Raw genomic sequence first — 19,629 nt, forward strand, 5'->3', positions numbered from 1 at the left:
TATGCATTGCCCAAGATATTGTTTCTTAAAGTTTGGAACACTGTAATTTCCAACATTGGACATTTTACGTAAACACTTGTGAAGGAAAATAGCAAATTCCTTTAGAAAAATGACAATGTGCTTAACTTCTTTTGAATAACTAATGCTTTGTTTACAACATTGTGAATGTAATTTTGCTTTGCTATATATCTACATGTACCTTTACAAGTTTGAACTTGTCTCATTGACGTTGTGATACATAGGTTTTTGCATTTTACATGTTTTTGAAAAACTAAATACGTTTTTTAGGCGGTTTTATGTTTCTTTTGCATGTTATGTGTGGTATTTGTTCAATTTATGCAAGTTGTTTGAGGTATTTTTGTGTTTATTGGTGCATTATTTGAGTTTTTTTTTAAATGTGCAGTTGTTTTTAGTGTTGAACGGGTTGTAGCATGTAAAACATTTTGTTTTAATGTGTGGGATTTTTTCCATGGAATTGCTCTGTACTGTCATGGTTTTGCCCCATTGTTGTAATCAGATTGTAAAATATCTTTACAAAAAAAATATAGTACATTGTTTATATATACATTTTTTCAAATAAGTTTAGAAACAAGCTTAATATATTGATATATTTAGACACTATTAAACTATGATGTATGTATACATAATGAAAACTGTACAAGTACCAAGGCTTTAAAGTGATTAGCATATAATGCATTTTTTCATGCGTATTTGTGTGTTATTTTTAAACAGTATATGCATACATCTTAGTTTTAATAATATGACCTTAACTATATGGTAACATACAGTTGCAAAGTACATTATAGAATTATGTTACGTGATTCATTATGTAGTGTTAGTAGTAGCAATGTTAGTTTTGCAAGTGGTATTGTTATTAACAATACTACATTTTTGGAATTTTAATATGAAATGACTGATGTACATATTAGATTTGTAGTATCAGGAATACCTGTGTAAATTAACATTACGAAAATGACATATGTAATATGTGGTAATGTTCTTTTCTTTTTTATTTTTGTACCACTTTATTCAAACCTGAGCACCTCAATATAACACTAAACACTGCTGTCATTCCCTTATTAAGCCCCTGATTTCGTCAAATGTACAACTTGCACAGCTATGTTTCTGCTAGCATTTTCGTATTTAAATAGATTTTAATCATCTCTTTTCTGACACTTAGCAGATTTTATATAATGAAAATAAAACGTGTTAGTGCAATTATCTGGATAGACCAAAAGGCAGACTTGTGGGATGAACGCAAAGTTCATTATTCACAGAGCAGTGTGTTAAGAGATCATGATGTTCTATTTCTAACCCTGGTGGGGCTGTGAAGGAAAGTAACGTTAGTTTTTTCCAGTTTAGATTTTTTAGTAACTGTACACATTGTATACTTTTAGACAACTCTCTTATACGTCATATTACAAAACATATGAAACATAAATGTGGACTTCAAAGTAGTACCCTATATACAATATTTTTTAATTCCAAACTTAAGTTAATCAGGTTGAGTATAGATAATTGTTAGTGCTGGGAAAAGTGCCTTAAAGAGGAACTCACACCCTCCCTCAAACTACCACACACTGATTTGTAGTGCCAGGTATCAGCAATGAGGATAGTTGTAGGATTTCAAAGATGTTTCAAAGTCCTCTGTCTTTGAATATGAAAGGCTGGTGGTTAGGAACACAAAAAAGCTGTACCTCCGAAAATGTGTATCGGAAAACAAGACTCCATATATTATGTCATACAGGTAGATTTCCAAAATCTCTTGTGCTACAGGAACCAATTAGTAATTTGAATTTGAGAATGATTTTGTAATTGGTGCAAAGTCATTGGGTGTGGACACATTCTGCCTGCATAGCCTGGTTCCTTGACCACAGTATACATTAAGAGGTGGCTCAAATATTAAACTTTTTAAAAATGTTCTCATACTATGAATTTGAAAGATAATGAAGAGCCTAAACACTAAACCGTGCAACATGGAGAAATACTGAAGCAATTGGGAGAAGATAACCAAAGAAAGGGAAGCAACAAAAGGGGATTTATTTCACAAGTTACTGCTTTTCCTGAGTATTCTCAGCAGATGTGACCCAGACAGCCTGCTTCAACCACTGATGAGTATGGAGAGGTCATTGGTGACAGACAAGAGACACTCTAGGTGACAAAAACCACATAGGTTGTCTCCTCAAATTAATCAAGAGAAGCATACCTCTAAACCTAGCAGCACAAAATTACCTATTTGTGAGGGGCGGGAGGGGCAGTTCCACATTAAGAAAGTAATTACATAAGAAAGTCTGTGCATTGGCCACAATGATAGAAAATAAACAGCCAAACACCTGTTTTGTTTTCCAACTACTGCAGCTCTAAGTTCCAAGAAAAATATACAACGTGAAATTAGCAATGCATTAATTTTTGCTGCAACGACAGAGTGGAGTTGAGTTTGATTTCCATTCAGTCTGAAATCACAATTTACTAGAGTATTACCAAGCACAGTAACTAAACGAATACCTGTTTCTGAAAAGCACATGATCCTACTTCATGTAATTATTTGCAAGTAATGCTGCGTGTAGATTGTATTAGCTGAAAACCTATTACAATGTGGAATGTACATTTCACCATGAGTATGATGAAGAAACCAGCAGGAATACTGTGGTCGTCTACAACCGATGTAGGAAAGAATTGAAAAAATGGGAGAAATCAAACATATTAGGAGACCTTTCTGTTTTAACTCGGTTATTACAATTGTGACCAATGCCCCCGTACAACGACCTACTCTTTGTTTATTAAATAACGGCTATATAGCCCAAATGGCAACAAGTAAGCATTATATTTTTTCAAATCTTCTGTACAAGACAAATCTTCCATATGTCAATATTCTTAGAATTCTGAAACGTTTCAGCCAGGTAGTAGTAACACATGTATGTTTTTAAAAAGGATGTTCAAAACACCTAAAATAATTTGGTTATGCAAATGTACCCAAAGTCTCCTGATAGTTTTGAAGTTGTAACAGGCCAAGTTAAACACTCCATTTACACTGCAATGAGTGAAGCCAAAGACTATTCAAGACAGGGTTCAAAGCATATGAAGACTTAAGTACTACAGCGGTGAGTCTTGGGCGGTTATGTAGGTACCGTAAGATCTAGTCCTCTTCCTCTTGTGGTACTGGATCCAATAGTCTGTGATTCAGTCTTTGGTTACTTTTTAGCTATTGCCATAACTGCTGAACCCATATGCATGTATTAGCAATGGCCGAACCCCGAACCCTCACCCGTAATGATAGGCTCACACCTTGTTTCAAGTGTTGGCAATAAAAAGGCTGTAGGATTTTATTGTACAGATATGGGTTATGACAATAACAATATCACATATCATGATGGTATCATACTTTTGGGCACCGGGTCCTGAGGTTACCCCCTCGGACCTGTGCCGCCTTCTTGTGTCCCACGACTTGTTGAGGGCACCGTACAGTGCCTTGTACTTCTTTTTGTTCTTCTCCCCTTTTGTAGGGTGGGTGGGTTCTGTGGTAAAGAAGCAAGAAGATTTGGAAGACACTGAAGTGAACCTCCTGTTTGTTTGGGTCCCCGTTCAGGATCCACAAACAGATTGTGTTTACTCTGAGCATGCTGCTCTCATTTATAGGACCCAGGGAGGCCCTGGGTCTTTGTTGTGTATGTGGTGGGGGCCGCTGTTGTCGCAGCCCCTGGCCGGATAGCCGACTGTCTGACCCCCTGGTGGGGGCAGATCTTTGAACCTGGGCCCTGCCTGATGGTTGTTTCCTTATGGCGCTTAGCACCTTGCTGTTTGGAGGAAGGGTGCGATGACTGTTCGCACCTTACCCTTCCGTGGCTTTTGTGCTGCCGAGACTGCGTGTCTCTGTAGCTGGGGTGGAAGGAGAGGAGCAGGCGTGGGGGGTTGGGGCTGCCCCTCTCCTAGCTGCCGATGGTAACAGCAGTTACCCTGCCTCGCTTGTGGGATGCCCATGCAGCATTGCCCATAACTGCTGAACCCATATGCATGCATTAGTAATGGGTGAACCCCGAACCCGTAATGATAGGCTCACAACTTGTTTCAAGTGTTGGCAATAAAAAGGCCGTAGGATTTTATTGTACAGATATGGGTTATGACAATAACAATATCACATATCATGATGGTATCATACTTTTGGGCACCGGGTACTGAGGTTACCCCCTCGGGCCCGTGCCGCCACACACGGGCAGGTTCCCGGCTGGCCGTGTTCCCCCAAGAGTATGCCCTAGAGACAGCCCCTGTGAGCAAGAGTTGTATTGATTTCCCGAAAAAAATACTCCATGCCCTGGCTTGACAGATGGGTGCCATCGTCGAGAAAAAGGTCTGGGTTGCCTAGTGTAATGACTGGGTGTTTTATGAAACACAGTCCTCTAGGCATACAGAATCTCTCTATAGTCCTGTTCAGTTTTCTTCTGGATATGTCTATAGATTTGTAGCAGTTGGCCCCTAGCCATTTCTTTCTTGGTAAGATGGCTGAGAAATATATTTCGGTACACCTCCAGTTGTGCGACATGCCTGCTAGGGAGGAGCACATTTCATTGCATAGGGTGCGTCTAGCTGTGTTGACTAGGTTGATTCCCCCTAGATGTATGATCAGGAATTCTGGTGGGTCCCTGTATGGCACCAGTTCCGCTAATGTTTCGTGGACGTCTGCCCAACGTAGGCCTCTGTGTCCCCACCATGACGTAATGGTGTTTCTGAAAGGTGGCCCATCTTTAGTCTCTTCTGCCCATCTGCCTGTCCTGAAAACGAATGAGTGGCCAACTATCCATGCTGATCGGAGTGTGGTCCTCAATTCGCCTGTTGTTTCTGTGGTGGTGGGAGGGAGGGAAAAGCAAGACAATATTATTAGGGCGGATGGCTATATCGGTTGCGGTCTGATATATCTTTTATAACAGTCTGACTTCCATCCCCCTATGTTTTTTAGTAGTTGCGGTGCTAAACCTCCTTGCCATGCAGCGGTGGCGGCACCTATCCTGAAGGAATGAGTGCCGAAATGTTTGGGATCCCACCCTGCTCTGCTGATTGCTTTCATCAGCACTCCTTTAAATTGGTAGCGGCTTAGGGCCGATGCATCCTTGCGGATTAAAAAACTCCCCCCCACTTTAGGTTGTTGTGCGTAATAGAGGTTGGTGATGCACACCGGGCAGTTTGTTGTCTCATTGATGCAAAAAATATTGATGGTTCTTTTTGCACCCGTTTTCGACTGCTGCATTTCTATATTAACACTCTCCTGTCTCACCCTGATTTCCATGACGCCCAGGCCGTTTGTGGCCTTGGTGCTGGAAGCAATGAGTTCTCCTACCAGGAAAGCCCCGAAATAGGCTAGGAAAAAGGCTGTTTTAAATAACATTATCTCGTAAGGGTGCCAACATATGGCTTCCAAATGGCTTGCTATCTGTACCAGTTTGGTGAAATGAAGGGGTCGGCGGGTGTCCACTTGCGGCCCCTCCAATCTGCCCCATCCCTTCATTGCATAAGAAATTAGTGTGTTCTGAGTGGGGTCTGAATCGCCCCGAATTTTCGTAAAGTATGAGATTGCCACCAGGTGTTTTTTAGCCCAATCCCTTTTGAAACCTTGTCCCCGGGCCCATTTTAAGAATACTTCTATATCTTTAATCGTTATTAGTTCTACGTGGTTTAAACCTGTGGCTTTGAATACTGTTTGCAAATACTTACTGTACTGTGTTGCTGTGGTGCTTGCCACCGCCCACTCTGCCATCTCTGTTAGGAAGCCTGTGAGGTTGTTGGCACCCGTTGTTGTTGTGCCTGATTCTTGTTGGGCATCCCGGCCTGGGCTCTCTGGCGCTGGCGTTGATGCCAATGTGTTGCTGGCACCCCTTTTAGAGGTGCCTGCTTTGTATTGGTCATCCCGGCCTGCACTCTCTGGTGCTGGCGTTGATGCCAATGTGTAGTTGGCACCCGTTTTAGAGGTGCCTGGTTTTCGTTGGGCATCCCGGCCTGGGCTGTCTGGCGCTGGGGTTGATGCCAATGTGTTGCTGGCACCCCTTTTAGAGGTGCCTGCTTTGTATTGGTCATCCCGGCCTGCACTCTCTGGTGCTGGCGTTGATGCCAATGTGTTGTTGGCACCCGTTTTCGAGGTGCCTGGTTTTCGTTGGGCATTGGCGTTGGCGTTGATGCCGTTATTCTTCTCTTCCCATTATTGCCCAGCATTCTGCTGGTATTGGCGTCATCTGTTCTTGGGCGTGCCGCGCTAGCTCTCGGAATCCTGTCCACTGGAAGCGAGATAAGGCATCAGCAATGTTATTATCTGCCCCTGAAATGTGCTTCGCTTTGAGTACAACGCTTACTTGTAGTGTGACTGTTGTAATGGCTCGTAATACTTTTAGTACTAAAGGGCATTTCGTAGACCTTCTGTTTATGGAGCCCACTACAGCCATGTTGTCGCACCAAATCAAAAGTTCCGTATTCGCTAGTCGCCTGCCCCAGATGTGTAATGTTAGCCAGATGGGGAATATTTCTAGTAAGGTGATGTTTCTTGTCCACCCTGCTGTTTGCCATGAATTGGGCCATTGTCCTGCCACCCATTCGGAGTCTAGTATGGCTCCAAACCCCTTGCTCCCAGATGCGTCGGTGTATAGGACCCTGTTTGACCGGGTATTTAAAGGCGTTCGCCAAAGTAAAGACCCGTTGAAATCTCTGAGGAATTTTCCCCATGTTTCCAGGTCCTGTTTCACCTCTCTGCCTAGCCGGATATGCAAGTGTGGTTTGGTGAGTGATTTGATTTTGAACTCCAGGCTTCTGGAAAATATCCTCCCTTGAGGTATTATTTTGGATGCGAAATTGAGGCTGCCTGCTAAGGATTGTATTTCCTTTACAGTCCCCTTTTCTCTCTTTATCAGGTTTTGGATTTTAGCCAGGAGTTCTGATATTTTTGTTTTGGGGATTCTGCAGAGCCCCTTTGCCGAGTCTATTTCGATGCTCAGAAAGGTTATGTTTGTGTCTGGTTTGGTGGTTTGTTCCCCCGCTAGGGGAATTCCCCATTGCGTGGCCATGTGCCCCAGTTTTGTTAAAGCCTGGCCGCATTCCTCAGAGTTTGGTGGCCCTATGACCATGAAATCGTCTAGGTAATGCACTATTTTTGTCCCTGGTCTCTGCTTTAGGAAAGCCCAATGAAAAAAGGAACTGAATTGCTCAAATAGTGCACAGGATACTGCGCACCCCATGGGAAGGCATCTATCTACGTAGAATTTGTAGTTAAAAGTAAAACCTAGCCACTGTTGTGACTCTGGGTGAACGGGCAAGAGTCTGAAAGCAGATTCGATGTCCAGTTTAGCCATCAAAGCGTTGCTGCCGCACTCTTGTATGAGCCTTACCGCTTCTTGGAAATGCGTGTAAGTTACAGCGGATTCTGTGTGTGAGATGCCATCGTTTTGAGACAGGCCTTTTGGGTAGGAAAGGTGATGGATTAGTCTCATTTTTCTGGGTTCTTTTTTGGGGACCAGGCCTAGTGGAGATATTAAATAGTCCTTTAGAGGCATGGCGTCCCAGGGACCTGCTACCCTGCCCAGTTGCAGTTCTTTCTTGATTTTGGTTTCTATTATATGGGGGTTGTCCCTGGCTGACTTTAGGTTCATCGGGATGTTTTGTGACCCAGTGCCCTTAAATGGGATACAAAACCCTTTGGTGAAACCCTGCAATATTATCCTGCTGGTTTCTGTGTCTGGGTAGCTGGTTAGAGTGTCCCTAATATTGCCCGGGTTGATGGGCGTTCGCCCTGGTTCTAAAATTGGGGTATCATTCTTTCTTGGCTAGTAGTCTGGTGCAATTGCTTGTTGCATGGTCGCCGTTGCAGTTTGTGCAGGCGTGTTTGTACCATCATTCTTTGCCCCATGTACACTGGTTTTTCCTAAGGTTTTTGCATGGGATGTTGGATTTGACAGCCTGCTGTTTGTTCTGTCTGTGAGCATTATTTTTAGCCGCCCCAGGCTGGTTCCTCCGAAAGGGCTGTTCCGCTTTTTTGGATCTATCGTTGTCATGGGATTTGCTTACTTGCGAATATTTGCTATTTTTGGAAGAAGAATGCATGGTATCTTCTTCCTGGGGAGGTTCGGCGCTGAGGGTGTATAAATCGTTCTGGACTTCATCCCACTCAATGGCCGGTCTTTCTGACATGCTCCTCCTAAATCTGATGTTGTATGCAAGCCATGTCTTCCCCTTCTGTGTTTCTTTTACTTCCCTTATCTTATCAACGTATGCCCAGATCTTCCTACCATCCATGGGAAATATTTCTTCATATATTGTTGCTAGTATGGCAAAGGCCTGTAACCAGTTGTCCCAGTTTTGTTCGACCTGGGCGTTCCTGGCAATGGCTTTCTCTTCTATTTTTTTGGGATCTCTAAAAGCATCTTTCCCTTTGCGCTGTGCTTCTATTAGGGAAAAGATTTCTATAAACTATTTGGCCCATATGGCTTCTTTGATTGTGGTATCAATGTTCCATGCCAGGCATCTTTTATATCTATTTAATATCTCTGTTTGGAAAGATTTCATTTTTTGTTCTACTTGCGCATTACAGATTGATATAATGTCAGTTGTATTGCTGCCGGTTGTCCCTGTCGCGCCTGTGTTGTCTGCGCCTGGCATTGTCCATGCTTTTAGGGCACCGGTTGGATCAGTTGCTGGAGTTGTGGAGGCTGTTGCATTTGTAGCTGTGGCCGCTATTGGCAACTGCTGTACTTGTGGCGGAGTTGCTATAGGTATTGTTACGGGTGGATTGACAACCGTTATAGTAGGTTCTATTGTGATGGGGGGGTTTGCGGCCCCAGGTTCCCTTGCGGGCGGCGTCTGTTTCCCCCTTATTTCTACCATTAGTTGCTGTAATTCCGCTATATTCTCGCATAATTTTGACAATTTTTTGGTACCTTTTCTGGCATCTTCGGATATTTTTCTCTTTTTCAAAGGTGCAGGAACCTCCTCCTGACTAGGTGGGCTGGTAATTCCTTCCCTGGGTAGGCCGTACATGTTTTCTCTAACCCATGCCCATCCGTAGTGCTCTGCCGCTTCAATGGCTGCTAGCAATGGTGGTCATTTGGGTTTTTCTATGCCTGCTATATGAAAAAGAAAAAGGGTTTTATCACGGAGTTAAACCGTTGTTATCAGCGAGTTCTTTGCGCCTGTTCTATTTGTTGCCCGTGCTGGGTAACTGTTGACTGGTGCCTTCGTGCCCAGGTTTCAGAAAATTGGGCAGCCCCCAGGCTTGATTTACTGGATTTAAATAATTGGTTTCGCTGTGAGGTCGCACTGCAATATTACAGAAATTATTTTAAATCTGCAGTCTTTGGGCCCGCCGAGCTTGGAAATGTGTTCGCCAGCTCTGCGTGGCTGTCAAGCAAAGACGAGCTCCCAATCTGGTTTGTGACTCTGCCAAGTTTAAAATTGGCTTGTGTTATCCTGCCCCGTCTGCCTTATAACGCAGGGGTTCTGGTCCACTGTAATACAATGTATCTCTTCTGCACATAAATGTCTTTTTTTCCTCCCTCGTAGCCCCAGCGCGGTGGCTCACCTGTAAAGTGTTGAATCTGAAAACCGTCTGTGCCGTGCTGTTCGAGTGCCGCTTCTCCTTCGTTCGCACTGGTTTTGTGGATGATTCCGCAGCACGCGTCTTTGTTTGCTGTGGATTGGACACGCTCGCCGCTCGCTTTTCGATCTATGCCGAAAATGTTGAAGTTGACAGCGTCTGCGCTGGCCGTTCGGTTGCCGTTTCTTCCTTCGTTAAAACTGCATTGCAATTGGTTTGAACAGTACAATGTTCAGGAAGGAAAAAGACACTGCAATGTACAGCGAACTTCAAGAATTGCTAAAGAAGCAAGAAGATTTGGAAGACACTGAGTAAACAGTGAACCTCCTGTTTGCTTGGGTCCCCGTTCAGGGTCCACAAACAGATTGTGTTTACTCCGAGCATGCTGCTCTCATTTATAGGACCCAGGGAGGCCCTGGGTCTTTGTTGTGTATGTGGTGGTGGCTGCTGTTGTTGCAGCCCCCGGCCGGATAGCCGACTGTCTGACCCCCTGGTGGTGGCAGATCTTTGAACCTGGGCCCTGCCTGATGGTTGTTTCCTTATGGCGCTTAGCACCTTGCTGTTTGGAGGAAGGGTGCGATGACTGTTCGCACCTTACCCTTCCGTGGCTTTTGTGCTGCCGAGACTGCGTGTCTCCATAGCTGGGGGGAAGGAGAGGAGCAGGCGCGGGGGGTTGGGGCTGCCCCTCTCCCAGCTGCCGATGGTAACAGCAGTTACCATGCCTCGCTTGTGGGATGCCCATGCAGCATTGCCCATGAATATTCCATTTACATTCATCGATCTCTTAGTAGATGTCTCCATGAACAACAAACTGTTGTCGTCATCTGCATAGGACTGTGCTTCCTAAAAATCTACAGCTCTCTTGCTAGCAAGATCTGCCTTGTTTCCAGATAATGCTATCACAATGTTAGGACTTGCTTGCCTTTGAAGTTCTTTCACCCAGTTTTCCCCTCTTGCAAAGGGCTCCTCATTGGTAATGTCATATACAGCTATTGCTGCCTGTGCTCCTCTGTAGTATATAAGTGCGAGGCTGTGATGTCGCTCCGACCAGCTGTGTCCCAAATGTCAAATATTACTGTGGTTTCAGTGAGACAAACCGCCTGAGTAAGAAAGGCAGCTCCAATAGTACTCTCTTGAAACTCCTGAAATTGGCCTTTGACAGCAGCACCAAACTGCACTTGCCAACAGCAGACTCTCCCAAAAGCACAAGTATAAGGTGACACATTTTATTTCCAGTATTTGGCCCATTGGGCCTAGATGCTCCTCGATTAGCCATGCGGTTTGGAGTTAGCATCTCACTTCCAGGAAAATAAAAAAGGAAACTGCGTTAGTATTCAAATTTTACTCTTGTCCTTTCTTCTGTTGCTTTTTCACTTGAACCGTCTGGCTGTGATTTCATCTGTCCTCCTTAAAGTTGGCCCCCCAGGATGAGCCACCTTCTCCCCAAGATGCTTTGTGGGTATCACAGACAACTTTCTCCTCCACCTCCCGCCCCCTCCCAGAAAAACAACAAACATGTGGTAATGTTATTAATAATACAACATGTTTAGAATTATAATATGAAAGGTCTGATGTACGTATTAGTTCTTAATTAGCAGGAATCCCATTGCAAATTCACATTACTTATCTGTGGATGTATGTAATGTGTGTTCCCATGTAAAATTTGTTAGGTCATTATGTGCGTTTCCATGTAAAATATGTTACATCGTAATGTATTTTGGATCTATTAACATTTATTGACTGTGTAATGTACTATTTTTAATATACATACATAGGGTAGTATTTTCGTACCTTGTATTTCCAATCATATTTTCAATACATTGAATGTAAATAAAACATTTGTTTAGTAAACACTATTACTTTACACTTTTTTGATGTTTAAATGTAACATGTTATCAGTCTGCATGACAAACATTATGTAATGTACATTTGCTTAAAGTACTTGAAAATACAATCACTTTTACATTCAGTGCAGTTTCTTTAATAAGTTACATATTATTACATTTTTACATGAATAAAACAAAATTGATAAGTGTATTATTTAAAAGTTACCTAACTTGTGCACTTGGAGTGCTTGTGGATGAAACATTTTCATCCAAGTAGGCTGCCTTGTATTGTTATTGATTTACTTCACCTTAAGGCAAAGCGCTTTACAAAAATGTATGATTTGGTACAATAAGTGTAATGGTTACAATCAAAACAGCAGAGAAAAAAACAGAAAAGAAAAGACAACAAAATAACACAAATTTAAATAATTGTTACGCTTGGTCCATAAAATCAGTAAAGGAGAAAGTCTAGCAACCACATGAAAAATGCAAGACCAAAATGAGTCCCCACACCCCCTGCCCCCCACCCGCAACCAAAAACTAAACTTGGAAGGGTGCAGATCTTAAAAAAACAAAAGTCATTACTGAGGCTGAGGGGAGTAGAAGTAGAAGTAGATGAAACTAACTTCAATTGGGTGATAGTGTATGTAAATATGTTGTATGTAAAGTATGTTGAAGAAAGTGCTATATATTTATTTATTATTTGTATTTAGTTCATAAATGAACTTTAACAAATCAATTCATAAATACACAACTGTTTCAAGCAATCATTATGATAAATGAACATATCTCATTTTCAATCATACATAAGAGAAACATTACATTAAAACATGCATAGCACACATATTTTTTAAGATTTGACTTAGTACATACAAACTGTATATTAAAAAAGAATTTTGCAAATTCAAACTATTTAGAGCGATGACTGGAGTACCTTTGCAAACTAGAAACATTGTAAAGTGCTTATAGACAGTTTATAGCGTAGATAAAATTAACATAGGAAAAAGCATAATCCAATCAACCATTCAATGACCATTGCCGAGTTTGATCCTGATATTACACCATACTTTATAAAGTGCTATGTGGAGTCTTTCACAGTCAGAGTTCAAACAATATGACCAAAACGCGATAGATTTAATCAAATTGTAGTCATGAGTAAATTGTCGTAGAAGTGTCATATAAATGTGACCCATTTTTGGGCATTCAGTCATCACATGCCTCGCCGTCTCACAATGGGCCAAGATCTCACACATTCTACAAAACCTATCTTCTCTGGAAATTTTCCATTGGCCACCTCCTAGAGATGTAATAGCTAATTGGTTCGCACTTCAGGGTCTGGACAACGGATGAGATATCATTGAGGTTTCATGACTCTGTGGCAAACCAGTATGGCTTGATCATAACTACGGAGAGATTGAAGAAGGTCATGATTTTTAACCCAGTCCCACTTATTAAGGCATCGACAAAGGCGCCTTTAAGCTTTGTTATGATTGAGCAGCGGTGGAAGTTAGGAACCCAATTTAAGTCATGGAAGAGATAGTGGACCAACTTCATGAACCCACATTCTTTTGTGGATCCACGAGTAAGACAATAATTGGAACCCAACCTACTCAATATAGGACCGATTGGTGAAGTTTTTGCTTGCAAGAAAAAGTTACCTCTCTGTTTTATGGCCATAGCTTTCAGGGATAAGACACCCAATTCTAGGCAAATATATTCTACGGAGGCCGATGGAGGAAGACGGAGGACGCCTCTCCAAAATAATCCATCAAGAATATTCAGCCATTCGAGATCTTGTATTTCAAGCGCCTCAAGACCATACAGGACAGCTGGGCAAAACCATTGTTGGTAAAGATCAAGTATACCAACCAATGAAAAGCCTGCATGATGATATTTGTATCTACGTATCACCAGTGAGATGTGCTTAGCTTTTGATTTCCTACAAGTGAGCAGTTCACTATAGCCTTTAGATTCAAACATTTCAACACACAGATAGTTATAACAGTGAGGGTATTCAATATGTCTGACAGCTGAAATCAGTAGCAAGTTTTTAACATGACAAGAGGTGACCAGCATAGATTAGTTGGATCTAGTAGTCAGATGTTATGTGTTGTTCTGGACCCTTTTTCTTAAGCCTGTTTGATATTGATTCAAGATGTTATGTTCCGTGAACCATGCTTGTAGATGATCTAACAAGAAACCGGAACAAACCTTGCCCGTGGTATCAAAGATGGACAAAAGGTGACAATTTTCAGGTTAGCGCCAATCCCCAGTCTTAAATCTTTGGATATATATATTGCCTTTTTCCAGGAGTCAGGTATACACCATCTCCAACAAATTTTGTTGAATAAATCGCATAAATGATAGCCTAGATTTCCTTATTTCCCTTTAAGGCAGATGTTGAAAGACCATTAGGGCCAAGAGACCGGGAGTTATTTAAATTGGTTAAATGGGTTACCATATCATCGAATGCAAATGTCATTGGCCACGCAACACTATGATGTAGAATGAAAATATCCTCTGAATCATCACACATCATTTTGGTTTCCATATAAGCGTTCCACACATTCTCTGGGATCGGATTAATGATGTTTCTTGTAGCCGTAGGTCTAGCCTGATTAAGGATGTGCCCCCCTTTTTTGTGTTTCTGTTACTAAGGGCTGAGATAATTTTTTGCCAGTTGGCAGTCAAACTTAACTGTTTCCTGCGGGTTGAACAGTTTGTGTAGCGGTTTTTCAATTTACGTCGTTCAACACATAATAAAAAGCCTGGGCAAACTTCTTTCTCGGAGAAAGATTCTCAACAATCGCTTTTTTCTCTGAATTTCCATATGGAATGGGTGCACAAGATTATTAGTAGACAAAACGGGCTTATTTGGCCTACTTTGTGTGTTGTCTTGAACCAAGCAGGTTAACCATGCTTCAATTTCATTACCAGTTTGTAGCATCAGAAGCTAGCATCAGAAAGTCTTTAAACACAAATGTAAGTTTTCTGCATATCCTATTAACATTACATTCAGACCATTTCACCCGGTTACCAATCTGGTTAGGTACCAGGTTGTGGGTGGCATATTGATGTTGCCGAGATGTCTCAAGATCTAGATACAGTCGCAAAGTTGCATGATTGCTAAATGTATTTATAGAAACATCAAGATTCTTGATAGTATTGATCAATTGAGTATTACCACAGAGATAATCAAGGTTATCTTCTTTGTGGCCATTTATCCAGGTAATTTGGCCAGGGTTGACACCAGAAGTGCGGCCATTCAAAATAATCAGACTATAAGTTCCAAAAATCTAAGCAATTGTCTACCCTTAGGGTTAACAGTGTTCCGTAACAATATACAGCCTTTGTCAATCACAGAATAAGATTCTTTTGGTAGAATGATTCCCACACCTGGCATTCAAATCATCTCCCAACAGTACAATATCTGAGTCAGCATTTTCATACCAACTCAATATAATAGAATGTATAGAATCCTGGATGGTATCAGACATGAGGACACCAGGGGGATCATGTACATTTATAATGAGTAGGCGTAGATCACAGAGGCCACCATTGATAATCACCTTGACTGCCAACACATGCTCATTAGAATCATCATGCTGTACCACAGAAAAGTTTAACTCATGCTTGACATCAATCATATGTCCACCAAATGGGGGCCCCTTTGGACCTTTTTTTTTAGCAAGAGATTGATGTATGATATATCCATCCATAAGGAACTGTTCTGTCAACCAAGTTTCCTGTAATATAGAAACAGATGATTCATTCAAGATATCAAATAACTGTGTCTTGTTAACAAAATGAGCACGCCCATGGGTGTTCCAGCAGGTGCAAACCAAATTTATTTTCTGTAATTGCTCAAAACCCGGGATCACATTTTTCAGCCAAGTCATCAAAGTCATCTTTATGACCTCCAGCACACCCATTTGGCGGGGGGTCAACTAACGCAGATCGTGTGCAGTGATCACAACACTTTGAGGAGGGATTTAAGGGGCACACTTTGTCTAATTTGTATCCTAGAAATTCTAAAGAGTCTGATTGGTTCCTAATTAATACTGCAGTCGTAGGCAGCACACAGTGAACATTGGTCGGACCACCTCCACGACTGTGTTTTGTAGCGATAAAGTCAAAGTCGCAAGAATTCAGTATCCTTAAAGAAGGGATTTTAGAAAATATACTCGATAGTTTAAACCTGTTAATGTGTTTCTTTTTCCCTGTTTCATTTTTCTGGCTTTAGGAAGTGATTGTCGCAATGGTAGAATTTAAAGGTTCACCAGTGGCTATATCTAAAACTTCTGTGGCTGATTGTGAGGCATGATTTTTATAGATTTTTTTCTTTAACTTTTTATTCCTACGTATTTGTTCATGGGTAGGATAGTTAAAAGGTGAATCATCAGCATCTTTTTGATTTGAAGTACCTTGGTCATCTGCAATTTCTCGAGGTGAATTTAATTGATTAGAATCAGGGCCTTCCTTTTAAGGACCTCCTCATCTTGCATGCATTGAGCTTGATTGATGTTAAGGAGTGATTGATCCAATATAAGGCCATGTTTCAATACATCCTCATGGATGCGGCCACAAAGTTTCAGCAGAATTTTTACTGCAAAATTGAGCACTCCCCACGCCGGGTCATCTCTCAGTTGATCCCCGCCATCAGAAGAGTTTCCAAATGAACGGGCTTTAGAAATATCAGATTGAATATCAGGGGCGGCTTTTGGAATAATCTCATTAACAGAGTTGTTAGACAAACACATCTCAGGGGAAGCAGACATCCTTGAATTGGAACGCACTTAATTGTTGGTCTGAGTGCTAGAATTTGACACATTTTTGTTGCTAGCATCAAGATGTATGGATACCGGACATGAGTTGACTTGACAAATGGAGTAACACAACTCCAATAAGGAGTTATTGTCAATATTGTCATCTTCATCACCACCGTGGTGGTTGTCGCCTTCAATTAGACATTCGGTAAAATTGCCCATAGGTTTATCTGACATAGTAGCAATAATGTCAGTATGCCTTAAAATAGGCTGTGATATACCCACCACCAGGAGTGGAGACTCGAGCTCACCCGATTTGCAGGACCATCAAGTCTGAAACAAGAGCGAGCTGCAGTATTCGCAGCATGTTTATAGCCTTGAGCCTTTACATAAGGTTTATTGTTTTGAAGGCTGTAGGTAGATTTTTGTGTAGATTTACCAGGCATGATGGCAGAGAATCAAGAAATGTTTGTGGGTTCCAGCACCAGGTGTGATGTGTTCAAACAGAGGACACTATATGTGCACTTCAGATTCTAACAAACACAAATAATATTAATGAAGACGGTGTAAGCCTTTCACAAGTTCAAAATACCGGCTTGCAGAAAAACGCAGTTGGAACGTATTTCAAAGATCCAAGATTCTGACTCGTCGGCCTTAAATTCAGAACACACTGCACACGTGGCAAAGAGCAGAATGGGCAGTGACTCGCTTACTGCCCATTATTTAAGCACAATGACATTGGGCTGTTGCCAGGTCAGGTTCACAAGCAGCAGTAAGTAAGCGATGCACAAGAAGGCACGAAGTACACCAGATGCACGGTCTGTGAAAGAAGCTGCAGGAGCACTCCCAGGGAAAATCAGGAGAAAACACTGGATATTGTTTTACCTTAAAGACTGCTTAACACTTTCAGTCACACTCGTGGAAGAGCTTTGAGCAGTACGAAATCAGAGCTCTGCCTCCAGAGACACAGTGTGGAAAAATGTCCAAGGGTCCTCTGCAACAGCCTGCTACACACTCGCAGTCACACTCTACGCTCCGCTCCGTGGAGTAGTAGAGGTCTGAGCAGTACGAAATCAGAGCTCCGCCTCCAGGAAAACAACGTGAAGAAAAGACCAAGGGTCCTCTGCTACAGACTGCTACACACTTTTAGTCACACATCATTATCGTTCATTGCCACCAGCGCTAGGTACAGATGTGGGATTGTTCAGAATGGATTGATAGAGCATTGTTGATGGCCATAAAACAAATAATGAAGGTGTGGAAATCCAGGAAGAAGCCACATTGCGAGAACTGGGTGTCGGATATGCGGACGCTCTCTTGGTATGAGAAGACTCAGGCAGTTCGACAACATCGTGAAACTGAGTACGAGGAGAGATGGGGGCCCAACTTTTTGGGCAATAACATTTTTTGGGTGAACCATTCCTTTAATTTGTCAGGAAGGAGTGCAAGGTCGAGCGCTGGTTTGCTCGCCGAACTCCATTCAAGTATTCAGAACGCCATTGTGCATTCGTGCTGGGCTAATTTAAATAGCGCGATGATGTATTACGTAACGTGATCACGTACGTTTAATATGATGGCTAGTTGATACTTGGAATGTGACATATGCCATTTTGGATAGGATTGAGAGGTTAGTTTAAAGTTCGTAGCCTAGGGAAGCACTAAATTCAAAGTAGTTCTACTAAACTTTGCTTCAAAGCAGGGATTGAAGTTGATTGATTGAAAATGAGTCATCTGACTATCTGAATTTAAGCCTGAATGGCATCAGTCCATAAAGCAGATCCATTTTGCCTCTTGTTGTCGAATTAATAGTTCTCAGTTCATAGTATTCACGTGCATGTGGATACAAGTCCCTCCATAAATCCCTCAGACCCAGTGCAGCAGTTTCTCTCTCTAATATGCGTGCGGTCTAGTTCTACATTCTTGACCTCATTGAAATCTCCCCCAATTATCCAAGTTTCTGTGTCATTCGTAGTCAGAATTGATGTAATATCTTCTATCAATGCTGACATGAGGGCTGGCGGAAAGTATATTGTCATTACCGCAAGTGTTTGGTTCCATAACGTTCCATTTATATAAACATATAAACATACCTCCCCCCTGTATCCTGGGTCACATTCGAGACTGCATATGGGAGTCTTTTATGTATCAGGATTAGCACCCCTCTAGAGCCCATGGAGAATCCTGCATGTACCGCCGTGTGGTAGTTGGTTCTCTTAAATAAATTACATGCCGTGCCAGCTAGGTGTGTTTCAGTAAGTAGTACTATGTCAGGCGTATGTCTGTTAATGAATCTTGTCAACAGACACCTTTTGATACTGGACCCGAAGCTATTGACATTCCACGTCAGGAGTCTCAAATGTTTGTTGTTAGCGTTGGCTGGGGGCATCATTGCTCGTGTGGGTGCCACTGTTTACACTCATATATACTATGGGAAGTGTGCTTTTCATGAATTGCATCTTGAGCTGCCAACATCTCACGTGTGTATGGTGTAGCTATATCACCTGTGTGTACAATAACAAGGAAAACAAACCCCAATCCCCCCTGCCTATACTCCATCCCCAACTGAAGCATCTGTCACCCACTCAAAACCAAACTTTCTAATAAAAAACCAAACTCTTGTAGGCCGCCGTCAGCACAGCATCAAGGATACTGTGGGGGCATGGGTAAATGATTGCTGCTTACTGTCTTTCTAGTGAAGTTCTCGGGGGTGGTTTGTTGCAGGCCGCCAGCATTCTGTGGTACAGGAGGGTTCAATAGTGCTTTGTGGGCAGTGTTCTGCCATCGTGTCTTGTTCTTTCTGAAAGTAGCCGTAGTGTTTCTAAAGTAAAGTAGTCTGTTTTAACCCTCATCCATTCGGGGCAGCTCTTCTTGTTGTAGCAGCGGCAGTGCATGTGGTGATTTGTCCGGGCATGGCTTATTCAGTCCATTTTCTCCTTTATCCAGCGGCTTCCAGTCGCTGTCCAGGTGGCGTTCCGCCCAGTGCCATGCCTCCTAAGGATCTGAGAAGTGTATGGTCCTACCATTGTGGTATATTTTCAACTGTGCAGGGAATAGCAGTCCATATTTACCATTCAGCGTCTGTAAACGTTTCTTGAGTGGGTCAAAGGATTGTTGTGCTTTTTGCACTTCTCTTGTGTCTGGAAAGAATGTAATTTTGGAGCCACTGTATGTTATAGAGCCTTTGGCCTTTGCCATCTGTAGTACAGTGTCACAATCCCTGTAGTTCAGGATCTTGGCAATCACCATGCGTGGTGATGCTCCAGGTATTGGCCTGCCAGACGGTACACGATGAGCTCGTTGGACGGAAAAGAATTTCAAGAATGTCTTCGGTTCAAACAGATTGCTCAAGGAACAGTTCCATGGATGGGCCTTCAGTTTTCTCAGGCAGCCCCAGTATTCGAATATTATTTCGCCGTGAGCGTCCCTCGCCCTCCTCACCCATTCCTCTAGCGTCTTCATGCGCTGCAATACCCCG

At 42.3% G+C, this 19,629-nt stretch overlaps 1 pseudogene; it reads right to left on the reverse strand.

The window, feature by feature from the left end:
- Positions 1–3,116: 3,116 nt before the first annotated feature.
- On the reverse strand, positions 3,117–10,838 carry LOC138510961 (ras-related protein Rab-5A-like; annotated as a pseudogene).
- Between the last annotated feature and the right edge of the window lie 8,791 nt (positions 10,839–19,629).

The sequence above is a fragment of the Ambystoma mexicanum genome, chromosome 6p, assembly GCF_040938575.1.
Source record: "Ambystoma mexicanum isolate Mex_15411 chromosome 6p, UKY_AmexF1_1, whole genome shotgun sequence".
NCBI lineage: Eukaryota > Metazoa > Chordata > Amphibia > Caudata > Ambystomatidae > Ambystoma > Ambystoma mexicanum.